The sequence below is a fragment of the Bombus affinis genome, chromosome 1 (assembly GCF_024516045.1).
Source record: "Bombus affinis isolate iyBomAffi1 chromosome 1, iyBomAffi1.2, whole genome shotgun sequence".
Lineage (NCBI taxonomy): Eukaryota > Metazoa > Arthropoda > Insecta > Hymenoptera > Apidae > Bombus > Bombus affinis.
The window spans coordinates 5,056,631-5,071,497 of NC_066344.1; the positions used below are offsets into that span (position 1 = coordinate 5,056,631).

The following is a 14,867-nucleotide window of genomic DNA, read 5'->3' on the forward strand; positions in this document are numbered from 1 at the left end:
AATGAAAGTGCTGTTTGTATGATAACACGTTAAAGATTGATCGTAAAATAACGATGAGAAAAGAATATACAAGTACAAAGGGGGGATGAAAAATCGAGGAGATGCACTGATTGTTAAACATTTTTTCGTGAAACGATAAAAACATTACTTCACGTGTTTATGTTTGTCGCGAAAGGTATCATTCTTTACTAAAATTTCATCAAAAATCTACGATAAAGATTAGAAAAAATAAGGGTGCACGTTTCCCTTCGCTATTATTTGTAGGCAAACATAATTCTTAACGTGTCTACATGGAACGCACAACGTGACTTCCTCGTAGTCAAGTTCAATATCTGAGAGATAGTTTATGGTGTCCCTTTCATAAAGGAATGCTCGTAAATATTTCTTAACCACGGAAAGTACCGTGACGTTGGTAATTATCGTATTAACGTCTTTTACAGACACTTTCCCACTCTTACTAGACATACTATATCATTTTTATCATGGAAATAATACCGTAACCTCTGAACTGTAATTTCAGAAACTAATCAAGTCGAAACCTCTGTAATATCGTCTTGAAAAAAATTCTAAACAATCTGGCAATGATATCTATGATCGAAAATTAGATAGGAGAATTCAACGTTCTTAAAAATAAGGAAGATTGAAATTGCAATTGATCTTCGAGTATAATTAAAGAGTTTCTTTCATTTGTTGCATTTGATTGTCGAAGAAATATGTAATCATTGGTAAAACTGTGTCTACTTTGTTGCATTTTCGATTAGAAAAGGGGAAAGTTCTTTCTCTTAATATTCGTTGTTATCCAAGCAAAGAGATCGATATTTAAAAGTTTATTCGTTACTTTGTTGTAGATTTGCGGTTTTACTTTCTATCGAATTGAGAAATTAATATTAATAAGTTAGCTTATTGTTCCCACGGTTAAACACAAATTTCATTCTAGTCTTTGCATCAAATTTTGAGGCTCGTGATTCCTGGTGATTCGAATCGAACGTGACAAATTATACTTGATAGGTTGCAGGCTAAATAACAGTATTCAAAGTAATCAAGAGACGTTGTGCTTCAAAATGTATATAAATGTGTGTTAGAATGTAGATAAATCACACTACAACCCTTAATATTTGAATTAATTAGGAAATGCTTCAGCATTAGAATAACAGAATTTTTGGATCACCGGTCTTTTCTAATAATTATTTTACGTTTTAATAAAAATAATGTTCTTGATGATGGCAGAAAATGTGATACAAGTTAAATATCGTCTTGATTGCCATTATTTATTATTATTTCCATCGCAAGGTATAAAGAAACGTTTTCTTTATCTAAAAGGGTAGTTCTAGCAATTATTCTCGTTTTTACTTTTTTTTTTTTTTTTTTTTTTTGAATGAATGAAAGTCGTAGTTATAGCCACATGGTATTTTATTATGTTTCTCAAATGTTAAGTGATAATTAGTCATGGTTTATGGTGAAGTGGAATAGCGATATTTTAACGGTAAGTACACGTGGAAATTATGCAGAATAGAATAACGTAATTATTAAGGAGAGCGTTGATTTTATTAATCAATAGTTATTAAAAAATTAATTATGAATATTTTACAAATTCGAAAATTTCTCGATGTTATCTTATTAGAAATTAATTTATTTGCGTATTTAATCATTTTTTGTAAACTATTACCTTGCTAACAAACTGTTGCTATTACATCGAATAAATTTAGCTCGCATCTAGTGAATTCAAGTTGGCACGTTAATTGCAGAAATATTGCAGTATTTAAATCCTACAGTGAAAAGTGAAGTAGAAGTGGTTTAGCTTTTTTGCAAACATGTCTACAAACTTGTTATATACATTTTATACCAAAAATTAATAAAAACAAATTTACAGTGGAATTACCCTGATTAAAATATTTTCAAATCCAAAACTCCGAACTTTCAATTGAAAATACAAAATTACACATTTTTTCTACGAAAATACCCAATGCGTAACGAGCTGTTTATTCTCTCGATGTAAAAATCCTATATCAATATCCTGTATCAATATCAACGATAATACGAATTCGCAGGATGACCGGTGTACCTACTCTCATAAAATTGACATTTTTTCAACGTACCACTTATTCTATCAATTACTATCTAATTAACGACTACGATTTTTTTATAAATAATAAGAATTAATTCATAAGAAAGGAAAGAAGAAAAAGAATAATAAGAAATAATAATAAATCGAAGAAGAAAGAGCATATTTTTATTATTTAAATCTACGTTTTCTCAACAAACTCTTTCTTATCAGGGACGTGCTGCGATATTACCAAGCATTAATTTACCAATTATTACCAAGCAGGATAAAAATACGACGATGATCATTTGAGAATCAAGAAAACGGGAAGATAAAGTACCGCTGGGAATCTCATTGTTCCGTTTTTACAGAACAGCCTCGGGTATATCATGCACGCGGTAGACGACAATCGCAGCTTTGTAATTCCGAAACTGTCCAGGTCAGGAATTTCTTGGGACGAATCAAGATCACCGGATGACGGGCCGTAAGAACACGATCTGACAAACGACATAACCTCGCGGAAATGATGGTGCGCCGATTGCTTTGCAATTCCAAGTGCTTTCTATTGTGCGTTATCGTCGGCCCAGTTCGTAGCTACGCCATGTGGGAAGCTTTCACGGTCACGACCGAGATCGTGCTCGATGTATAAAATGATTCCGAGCCGGCGTGTCGTAAAATTTATGAGCGCGTTCCACGCGTTGAATTTTTCAAATACGTCTGAACAAACGTAGGCACGAAGGTTTTACATTTTTGAAATCGACGCGGTGCTCCGGTATTACGATATTTTTCTAAGAATTGCTAGCGTTTGCCCACGACTTCGTTCGCGTGGGCTACTGATATACACGGAACGATTTTCAAGCAGATGAATTTTTACGAATGATACACCTACATATTTTTTATACTGACAGTTAGGTTGGTCTGCGTGATAAAAAATGTTATTAGATTATAAAAAGGTTCGATTTCGGAAAAAGCACGACACAGATGATAAACGGTGACTATCGTTGCTTGATCACTACAAAGCATACGACTCAGACGCCAGGCTGTTCCTCGGCTTCCACAAAACGGATCGAGATGAACCGCAGCGTATTTTCCTTTTCGGACACTAAGATATAGAACAAAGGAAACACTGTGAAAATTAGTTCCACAGTTTTTAGACGATGCGAATGTAAGCAGAGAGACAACAATTCTAAAAATTAATTTTTTGATCTTCATAATTTATGAGCTGTACCTGGATAACTATTCTATTTATTTTTTTTTTTTATCAATGAGGTAGGTATATAAAATATTGGGATAAAAATACTTGTTCCAAATTTGATTTAAATATTATTAAACAGAGATTATTGCTTTTATCTTAATTACTTTATTACTTGATTTATTTATGCATTTCTTTGAGTACAAATATCTCTCTAAATATTTACCAATGCATTGGTTCAGGAATTAATGCAGTAAATTAAATTATATCAAACAATAATACGTCATAAACTAACACCTTAATTACATTAACTTACAATCATATTGAAATAAGTCTTTCACTTGCAATAAATCTTCCTATGATTGTTTTATATTCATTACGATATCGTATATGGTATATCTATATTAGTTCTATATAAAAACATCATTTTCAATTTCCCTCGAATCTCAAAAGGAACAAAGGAAAGAATTTATGTCAAGCCAGAATAGAATATTTTTGTAAAACAAATAGATTTTTAACTTGAAATGGAAAATGCGTAATATGTAAGAAATATTAATCGGAATACAGTCGCACAAGTTATATTTCAGGCATATTTAAATGTATTAAAAAGTATACAGATCACTATGGAAATAATTTGCATAAAAATTATACGTTTTGCATTTCCACTGAAATAAAGACGATTTGCATTGAAGAATACAAAAATCGGAAATTTTATTTCTATTAGAGTGTTTTTCAAATATATAGTTTACGTTGGTATCGCTTATAATGCTAGTTTAAAACCGTGGGACGAGAGTAGATATTTCATTCCTTGATATTTACTGTATCCTATTGTGTCAACGTTTTTATAAGAGTGTTGAGAGTTTCTTCTACAGTTACGGATGCTTCAGATTATCTGCAGATCTAGTTTTTGCCTGTAATACAGCGGTAGTTGATGATTGGAAGAAAAATAAATTGCAGCGAGGAAATAAGCAGGAAGAGTAAACCAATTGGCAATACGTCATACCATCTTTATATATCATGAATGGCAATCTTTTCATAGTGAAAGAATTGTTCACATAGTAATGTTTAATTGTAGAGAAAATACAGCATCTTTTAAATATGAATAATTGTTCGTACCTGTCAGAACTCAATTTCAGGAAGAACAAAAAGCAGAGAAAATTCTCAATAATTGACTAGGCTTAATTGATGTCTCGAGAATAGATGATTTAACAAATAAATCTTTAACGACAGAGATTGATAAAGATATTTTATTCCCTTTTATAGAGAAACGATTGAATTTAATAAATCAGAAATCGTGATAAGTAATTAATCCTTGAGTATAATTGCATAAAATGTTACAGCAAATTAAAAAATATATTTTTGCATAGATATTTCAATAAAAATTTTTCGAAACGTTTGATTTCTTCAGTTACGAAATAGCTTGAGCCATATGACTCATGTGTCTGACCATAGTGCAGTTATTCTACTGTGCACAATAGACTTGTTTCACAGCGTACAAACTCGTAAAACCTTTAATAATAAAATAAAAACCGGTTATCACATACATTTTCTATTATATTTTCTACGATACGTTTCTGTATTATCCTAAAAATTTACGGAATAAACATGAATACGGTTCTCAATAGCAAAAGACAAAGAAGCATGGATGGTTATCTTGATTCAACGGATTCTCGCAAAGTGAAACTCCACCCTCTTGCGGAAGAATGTTAAATGCATATATTCCGAATGGTCCTTTGTTAATTCATGTTCCAATTACCCCTTATACAAAAGAAAATTGAAGGAGGAAAAGCCGTCGAAGAAAAACTGTGTCACGTTTTAATTCACATTTTTAAATACATCTTTTCAGGAAATTAACTTTTTTAAAAGTACGTAATTGGTATAATTGCTTATGATTCAGAATATGTACTTTAATCGCGTTAAATGATAATATTAATTTTATAATATTAATATTCATTTGTATTTTAATTTTAATCGTTTCTCTTCAATAATATTTTATTAAAAATGACGTACGCTATCATTATTTAAATATATACTTTATATACCTTTATTTATTATATCTATATATTTTAATTACCATATATTTGGAATAATAATTCGCCTACAAATAGAATTGATTCACTTTCGCCAAAGTGAACCACAATAATTATAAAAATGGCAGCTCGAGCGTGCAAATAAAACGAGTTTCCACTCGCTTCCAACTCGCTGCTTCCATCGTTTTACGCGCTTTTCGATTCACCATTTTTAATGATTTTAATTATAGGAGACGATAAATAGCGAAAGACGAAGAAATCGCATTAAATTAATCGTGCGATATTCTGTTAATCAGGCGTCTGTGAGCAACGGTGAATATCAAGTTCGTAATTATCGTTAATATAATAGGATCTAATGCAGGGCTATTACAAAGGCCTGTCAGAAAGCTATAGTTCTCAGCTTAATTATCGCAAAAGAACGCTTCTGTCAAGCGAATCAATCGACGAGCTTCCGTACAATACCTTTTTCTCGAAAGGATACGTGCGTTAAGATTCGAAAGATTAGCACACGGAAATTTCTAATTTTCAAAAAAATAAAACTTTTTCATACATATTTATTTCTCTCGTATTTTCATTGAAATCTAATTTGGATAAATATTGTACGTATTTTTGTACGATCTGTTGTACGCGATTTGAACTGGAAACTATAATTTCCAATAAAATCATATTTTACATTTAGGGGAATTTTTCGTGAATTTGTAAAACGCACTTCTTTTGAAGTAAATGGCAAAATGAGAAATAAAAAAAAAATTGAGGAAGGCGTGTGATATTAACTACCCTGAGCTTTGCTATTTTGCTTAGTGTATTTAGCCAATTAAGCAAAGATACGTCGACTCGTTAGTCTAGGATTACTATCTATATTTATTACATCCACGATGCTGTCGCGTGTTTGAATCGCACGCGAAATTTTCGCATTAATGTACGTAATAAGAACTGATGGCATTTCGCTCAGATAGAATTCATTTCCCTTTTAATTAGCACGCAAGCAACCTATTAGCCACCAACGTAGCTCGGTAAATAAATGTTAACTCGGGGAAACACATTTCCCTCGGGTTATTCTCCCCGACAAACTTTCCCTCCTATAGGGTGGCGTCTGACTTTTCTGCTGTTTGTTTTATCGTTCCCAACAAAAAAGCTCGTTTCATTGCTCATAGAGGCGTGTACCACCTAGATTAATCTAGAACGATCAACATCTCGTATATTGTACCTTGCTCCTTCGTCCATTAAATCTTTTGATTCATTTAGTGACATTATTTTAGTTCATTTATCACAACGATTAAATGGTTGTGTTTGTTTAACGCGTTTGATCGCTATTTCTCTGATCTGGCTTTGTGATAACGTTGTATTAGTCGATTGTATTTTTATCATTACGCTCGTTGTTGACAAATAGCCTAATTAGCTAGCCGTAGCTTTCTGTTCGCATAATTGTACAGAAACAAATATTTATATCTATGTATACTTATACACTTTTACGCGTCCTTTAACATACACAAAAGGACATGTCCGTGTAATTTTGTCTTTCAGCATAAATAGGTTTACTAATATCATTGTATAATATTGAAATTAAAATATCTTCTTCGTCTTTTACAAGGAAGGTCGAGATGAATCGATCAATGTAAACGAACCTCGCCCTCTGTAACCTACTAAAAGAATTTCCTTTTATTCAGTATGTCTTTAAGAACATTTACAGTGGCGAATTAAAGTTAAACATAACGTTTAAGAACTTACCAGGCTCGGCAGAAAATTCTGTCGTTTTCAACGAGGAAAGGAATGTACTTCCTAGAGCAAGATTTTGTTAATTAATCTTTAATTAATACTATTGGCAATCCGTTTATTTCGTTCGATATGAAACAATGGAAATAGTTTACGTATGAAATCGAAAATTCATTTTTACGATGATCCGAATAAGCAGCAGTAAATCGCAAAGTTTAACTCGCCTCTCGACAACGTTCATACGCTTTCAAACTCAACGATCCGCCTCATCCAGCGACAAATTTCCAAGCGAGGCTTAAACGTGAATGTGCTCGTCTTTTGCTACTAACCAAATATTTTACATCGTTGCCGATTGATTCTGTTAGTTACTCACTAGCTGCTCGTTAATTACCTTGCTCATATTCTCAAATCCAAAATTTCCATCGTTCGCTTATACCTCGACAATTATTCGTCTATTACAGCAACGCCGAGATTTGTGTAGCTACACTCGTTCACCACGTTTCGCGCTTCTCACGATCTTCGCTGGATCGCCAGCGAAATTGCTCCACGTTCAACGTTACCCATGTTTGTTTTACGAGCTGTTGAGAGTTCATGGACGTTCCTCTCGACGCCTCAATGGTTCGTTATATGAAGGTTCCTCCCTGTCGTTAACCGATAGCATTCTAGTCGAGAAACGCGAGAACGTGTGTGGATTAATTAGAAGAACAGAACGATTCTTCTCTCGGTTGGCGAAACGAGGAAACATCCGTTGTTGCGTTTCGCTGGAAGATCGTGTCGATGTAGGAAGTTGCCAGGATGATCTGATCAAAACCTAATTCCAAGCCAGTAATTCCAGCGATAGGGCGAAGGCAAGACCTCGTGGTTCGTCCTAGTAAGCTGGAAATAAGACCTCGAATTACTCGGTGCTAATGGTTCTCGGCTAATAGCTTCCTCGAGAGGTGTTCCAGGACGTGAAAAATATGGTTAGTTTTTGTTGCTGACGCTACGTAACGCGAGATCGTTAATAATCGGATTTCTCAGATTGTTCGTTTATTCCATGGAACTTGGATTATCAAGGGGTGAAAGAAAGTTTTGAATCGAAGTTTTGACAAATGGAAAGTAGCGAAACGGAGTGATGGATAAAGTTGTAAAATAATGCACGCAGTAGTGAGAAGTATTAAATTAGTATACACATTTATTTTAATAAATAACGAGTTTATAACAGGCTCTTTATTAAAACGTTTAAAAACTGAGCATGCGGTTAAATGTGGTAGAAAATAAAATCAATTGGTACAACAGTTAACGGCGATGATATTTTTTGTATAATTTACCTAACGAGTGATTTATGCTCATTTGTTTTAAATTATTTAGAAGATCTCGAAGAATACTCTAAGATATTATAAGCTGTTTTGAATAATAGTTTAAAATATCGTAGGACTGGGAAAGAGTACCTTGGATAGCAGAAGGTTAAGGAGACTATAATTAGCCGAAGCACTGGACGACGAGCTTCTTTTTTTGCAAATTGCTTCTTTTAATTGTCGGGTGCAATGAATTGTGACGAATCGTTCTCGTTACGCTTGCGAGTGCCATCAACCGAAACGTTTCCAGATGGAACATCGTTTACCGAGTAAATATTTGTTAAATGTGTAATTTCAAGCGGAATATTGAAATTAAAGAAATATTTAATTTATGTTACGCGAGGAAAAATATTGTATACTCCTAACACTATAAAATAATCTTTATTTGTCGTTATTATAAATTGTAATACACCATAAATCAATTATTATACTTTTTCAACATTTCTAAATTCTAGGCATGTAAAGTTAGAAACTACAACTTAAACACACAGGTCTATAATTATAAAATTATAAATCACACGAATTCAGGAATTTAGCTAAAACTTAAGTACGTACGAAACAACTCGTTAATTGCTATTAACAGAGAATATAACTTGCATTAAGAACTGATTACATAAGAATACAAAGAAACTAGAATATTAACCCTTTGCACTCCGAATTTTATTTCAATTTCGTTAGCAGCAGCTCCCAACGCTTTTATGTGTTTTAATTAATTAAATTAATTTCATTAAAAAATTAGACAATTTAAATAAATAAAGGAAGAAACAAATTCACTTAAATACCAATTTTAGTCACACTATTGGTTGTATTTTCTAATTTTTAAGTGTATGATATATCTTGAAACAATTTCCAGGATGCAATCCTGGTTTTCTTTCGCACGGGACTCGACAAAGGAGTGCAAAGGGTTAATACCTCGAAACTAAAATATTAATTCGCCTCATTCGTCAAACCGATACATTGAACTAAAAACCTATTATCGATAACCTGCATCTTCAAACACCTGTTCTCGTACGATTCTCATTTTCAGTCATCGTTCGAGGAAAAGCGTATCGAATCGTAGATCGCATCGAGAAACACCGATAGAGTTTCCATTCTTCGCCAGAGGAGAAATCTGATAATCGCTATTAATGCGCACCAGATCCTATCTGTTCCGATGTACACCGGGAAGCGAATGATACAAAGTTGCCCAGATACGGCTGTTATTATGGAAATGAATTTGATTCGTTAATTGAGGAAGAACCTCGATTCGCGAAGCGGCTTCCGAACGATCGAAGCTTCTGACCGGCGATTAAAATTACACCATGATCGTTGCACGAGAGGATCGGCTATAATGAAACGTTTATCACTTTATTATCGTGTATATCGCAAAAAGTTAATAACGATATGTTTCGTAAGAGCCATTCGAACGTACGAGTCACGGTTTTTTAACTTGTTACGCTGTGATTAAACCACTGGAAATTATTTTCTTTACACTTTCATTGTGCCGGTTAATCGCGCGGAAATCTATCAAGCGATAATTTTACGAGAATACGTGTGTACATAGTTCTTTCGTGTAAACGTTCTGCTAACTTTACGTTCGTTTTTATCGCGCACACCGATCATGATGAGCTTAATTCTCGTTAGCTGCCAGTGTTAGTGTCCATTGGTTTTGATTTATCGAGTTATGAAAAACGTGACGAGACGCAGAAATTTGTTACGTTGTTACATTTGAAGGAAACGTATAACGTAAAATTGGCGATTTAATTCTCGTTCAATTCTGAATTCGAGTTTGGCAGGCGATGATTTAATTTATTCGATTTCTCGTCTCTCGTGCATTAAATTTGACAAATTAAAGGTAGAATATCTGCTAAACTAATGTGTTTTCCATACGAATAGCTTGATACTATTCCGTAAAGAATGTCCAGCTTGGATCAATTATTATCAAATATATGGTGTCTTTAAAAAAAACTCAAATTCGCCTTAATATCTCAAAAAATATAAAACGTGAAAAAATCAAGTTATATTCATAGATAGTTATATTCATAAATCAAGTTATATTAGATCAGGCTGCTGGAGCACGATAAATCTTGTTTAAAAAATTTCTGACAAAAGAAATTTCCCTTTTTATTTTAATAACTTTAATTTGAATTTCTTAATTTATCATCTGATAAAATCGATGGATGACGAGTTACTTCGAGTGGCGATTCACCCTGTATATACGGTCCGGAAAGCAATGAAAATTAATTACTATCAAACGATCCATACTTGGCAGAACAAATTGCGATCGTAAAGGGTCAAGAACCACCCCGTGCACGTCTCTGCAAAGGGTGAACGTTCGCGTAACGTCGGCAATTGGAAGCAGATCGCCGCCAGCTTCGTCAAAGCGGCTCCTGCCATTAAAGCAACACGATTCTCTCGCGGTACGTGGCAACGACAAAGGTCGACTAAAAGAAACGCAACTCGTGATAGCCCAGAGGGCAGATCGTGGCCAGGAAGATCCAAAGGCGCGCTTCTTCGACACGAAACACCGGCTGACTCGACTGCAAACGAAGTAGTGGTGTGTTGCCTGGCGGTCGAGCCCGGTTTTGTTCGTTTCCGGCCATTTGCGTGAACATATCGTGAAACGAGGCCGATCGGCCATTAATTCCGATACGACTTCCCCGGGAACCACAGAACCGTTCGTATCGTTTTCATCCTTGCGCTTCCGTCCAGGCTACTCGTTCCAATCCCCCTCTCGATTTATGGTGTCCTGCTTGCCACGTTTCTCTGACCTCCAGATGGGATTACTCGAAGAGGAAGTAAGCCGAGCAATGGCGAGAACTTGCCCAGGAAGTCCTGCGCATCTATCGTGGATCGGAAGAAGGAAGAATAAATTTTGTTGGGAAGATTTAATAGATGGATGTGAAACGACGATGGGTAACGTGAATTCTGAACGGCGTTTATCAACGTTTCATTGTGATTTTATCTGCTACTAAGAAGTGGTATGGAAAGGAAAAAATTGAATTGGATTTCCATTCGAAAGATCTCGGATATCTTGTAGTTTTTGATAAAACTTCGGTACTTGATAGAGTAGATTATGAAATTTAGATTACATAGAATCTTTCAATAGAACTGTTAGTCAAATTAAGTAATAGTTTATCATTGGACCGCGGATGTATAATTGAAATTAAAAAATCCAAGAGTATGTGGATTCTGTATGATATAAAGAACCGTGCAACATATTCAAAATAAAGCAAAGTAAAAGCAAATTTGTATTTAACTTTAATCTTCCTAACGAGTTGCTTAATATCCCCGAATTAATATAAACGTGTATTTGTACTAATATTCACGTTTTATTCGTTGTATTTTTTAATTTTGCAATGAATAGATGTTTTCAATTTCAAAGTAAATATAACATTTTTATATAACTTTCCAGTAAATCCTAATAATTGAAAGTATAAAATAACGGACAAACAAACAAATAAAATGTCAAAGACGATGAAAGATGAAAATATTTCCTTTCTTCCTAAATGTCTTATTTAGCACACTATATATTTCTAATAAAAAAATAAACTCGCTCATGTTGATGCACATATTATATCACATTTAAATCACATCATAGACCTAAATATTTTCACGTTGTTAGCACTGTTATTTCATTGCGACTACGATATTTCTTAATGCACACACGTCGTCCTCGTTTCTGCGCTCGGCTCGTAGCCACACGCTCAACCTGTTCAATTACTTAAATTCATCGTCCATGAAATATATACGCTCGTTTTTTCTTCTAAACGACGACGATCATCAGCTTCGGATACTGTTACATGGATATTACACGTTACACGCTCGCTGCGAATCGAGTCGACCGCGGTACGACATGCAGCGAGCAAAGATCGAAATAATCGCTGATCGATTTCGATCTTATTGTTGATCGACCATATGATCAGTTTGTAAGTAATATAAGTGTAAGCAATAATTTTCTAAAAAATCGGAGGATTAGTAAAAATCGTTTGCACATCGAAGTCAAATTGCTTGAAAAGTAGCTCGCTTATCAGTTATACATTCGTGTTTGGCAATTATTGTCGTACAGTGTTCGCTACACCTTATGAAGAATTTAAGCAAAGACACGTATAATTTTAATTTCCTATTTAGAAATTCCTTTCTTTGTTTTTAAAAAGCAATATAAAAAGACGGTTCAAAACATCCTGAAATTCTGGTTGTTTCGTCTCCGAAAGAGTAAACCGAAGTTACAAGAAGAGTATCAATCTCCGTGTAAAAAAAATTGTATTACATCGCTACATAATTTCTTTTTGCTATAACTCGCTATACTGACGAACACGGATGTTCTTTATTTCCTTAGTGAAATCCATTCGTAATCGCGACTTGTTCGAAGAGTGGATTTGCGACTATATTTGTTTCAAGCAAATCTTAAAGGTCACATAAAAATTTTGTTCTTTACCATTTATTATTAAATATTTATTAGTACAATATCTAGAAATGATTTCTATCTAGAAGGGAAGATAAATGATTTCTGCGTGATACTTAGGACAAAATGGAGAGATCGTTCCTGGCATCGGCCACTATTTATTTAAACATCATGGTGTGTAGTTGAAGATATTTAAACCGAGCTAAGAAGTAGCAAAAATATTAATAAAGATTTACTAACATCGGACCCATCGATATCAAGTTTCAGGAAAATTGCACATTATATCCATTTGTTCTGTATCCTCGTTCAAATGCCGCACTGTCGAATGAATTTCTGAAGAGAGTTGGTCGTCTGGATCGTTCGTCGCCATTTGATACACCGAGCGATCCATGTCACGGCGCGTCAACGAAGTCGAAGTGGAACGTTGCCGCAAATGAACCGACGAACCCGTTTTAACATTTGTTTTTAACTGTTGCCAAAAAAGAAGATTGTGAATAATTACGAGACCGAGATTCTCAACGAAGAAACATCTTGGGTTGGAGAGACAACCATAACGTTAGAATTAGAATTGCATTAGGTTGTCCGAAAAGTTTCTTTCGTTTTATCAGGAAATAATAGACGCACAAAGTTCTTTTGTTTTATATTATTTTGTCGAATTACGTACGACCCATTTTATTCTGTTGAGATAAACACCGAGACATTTCACAGGCTTGGTTTCACGTTTGTATGAAGGTGCACTGTTTGCGAAAAAAAGACACTTTCCGGACAACCTAACACTAACGTTCATCAGCGAATAGACGATTTGGAATTTTTTCAATTTGTAATAACAGTGTATGAATTTTACCAAAGTATACAAATTAAAGACGAATTACTAATTAGAAGCCTAACCTTGCTGCCTTTTTATAGCATCACCAGAATATAAATCTAAATTGCATGCTAGAAAACATTGCAACAATGTAATATTTGCTCCCAAATTTTTAATTCTCCTGGTATTTGATAGAAATGCCAATTACACGTATTTATTATTTAAGTATCACTGTTTGTATTAACATGAAAGATGTTTCTATCTATTTAGAAGATTCTTTTTAATCTGCATTGAGAATTGAGAAGTTAAAGAATCTGAAGATACAGAATTTGTCAAGCAACAAATTAGCTTTATAAGATATGGGAATTTTGACTTTGGAAAATCAATTTAATCAGGTTACAAATGTTATAATATACTACTGCAGGATTATAGTAATTATGAAGAACTGAAATAATTTTGTAATTAAAATATGTCTTGTCAAACATCAGCAAATGTGGGAATACTTTTGAGTGGCAATACCAAATTTATTAATTCTAGAAATCATGTTAATTGAAAAATTCTTATTCCTCTTAGTGAACTTAAATCTTAAAGTCATTTTATGCTCAAATTATTCCGTCATTTTACTTGCTACTATTTTTATTCCATTTTATTATTAATACCTTTCATTAGTCCCATAAAATATTTTACTATGCCTTTACTTTATACTATACGCTCATATAAGCTTCGAACTTCTTTTTCAACATCCTACACATATATGTGTTCGACATAATACAGCAAACATATTAGCGCAACAAACACAACAGCAATTTAGAACGTTAATACGCGAGTCAGACATAAATTTATTGAATAATACAACGAGGATAGCTCGGATGCACCTCGTAAAAGCAAGCTCTATGGAATCGTGGCCATTTTCAAGGTGTTGTTCGAACCGTTCTACGAAACTGCTAGAATCTGTCGTTTTTCACAGTACTCGGTGCTCGTAAAAGTCGCTTTACAGTTTTTCCCAGGAGTTTGGTCGGACGAACCCTTCGTACCTTTTATGGCATCGCCATTATCATGGAATCTTGTAAATGTTCGAACAGCTTCCCTGAAGAAGTTCCACCACTGTCGCAACGAGTGTCGCATCGTTGCACGTCGGACACTTTAGTAACAAGTATCGAACACGCGATAATTCACTGTAATTCGAAAGAAATGCACCACTTACCGATACCTCGACCTCGGAACATCGGTTTACCGGTCGGTTCGCTTCATTAATCTTTTCGCGGAAAGATCGTTGGTGATTCAACGAGTTCTAACGCACTGAATCTCTTAATTAAGTCATTTTTGTACCGGACGAGATGCGAGAATTTTTCTTCACCTACAAAA

The 14,867-nt window shown here is 34.1% G+C and overlaps 2 protein-coding genes across 6 annotated transcripts in view; one reads left to right on the forward strand and one right to left on the reverse strand.

The window, feature by feature from the left end:
* LOC126915304 (heparan sulfate 2-O-sulfotransferase pipe) overlaps nt 1-14,867 on the forward strand; it is a 120,615-nt gene that overhangs the window by 59,576 nt on the left and 46,172 nt on the right. The window lies entirely within an intron of this gene.
* Nucleotides 4,538-14,867, reverse strand: part of LOC126915150 (glycogen-binding subunit 76A) — a 156,633-nt gene continuing 146,303 nt past the window's right edge. The window contains exon 3 of the transcript XR_007710067.1: nt 4,538-7,852. The gene's annotated coding sequence lies outside the window, so the exon portion shown is untranslated. The remainder of the gene's footprint in view (nt 7,853-14,867) is intronic.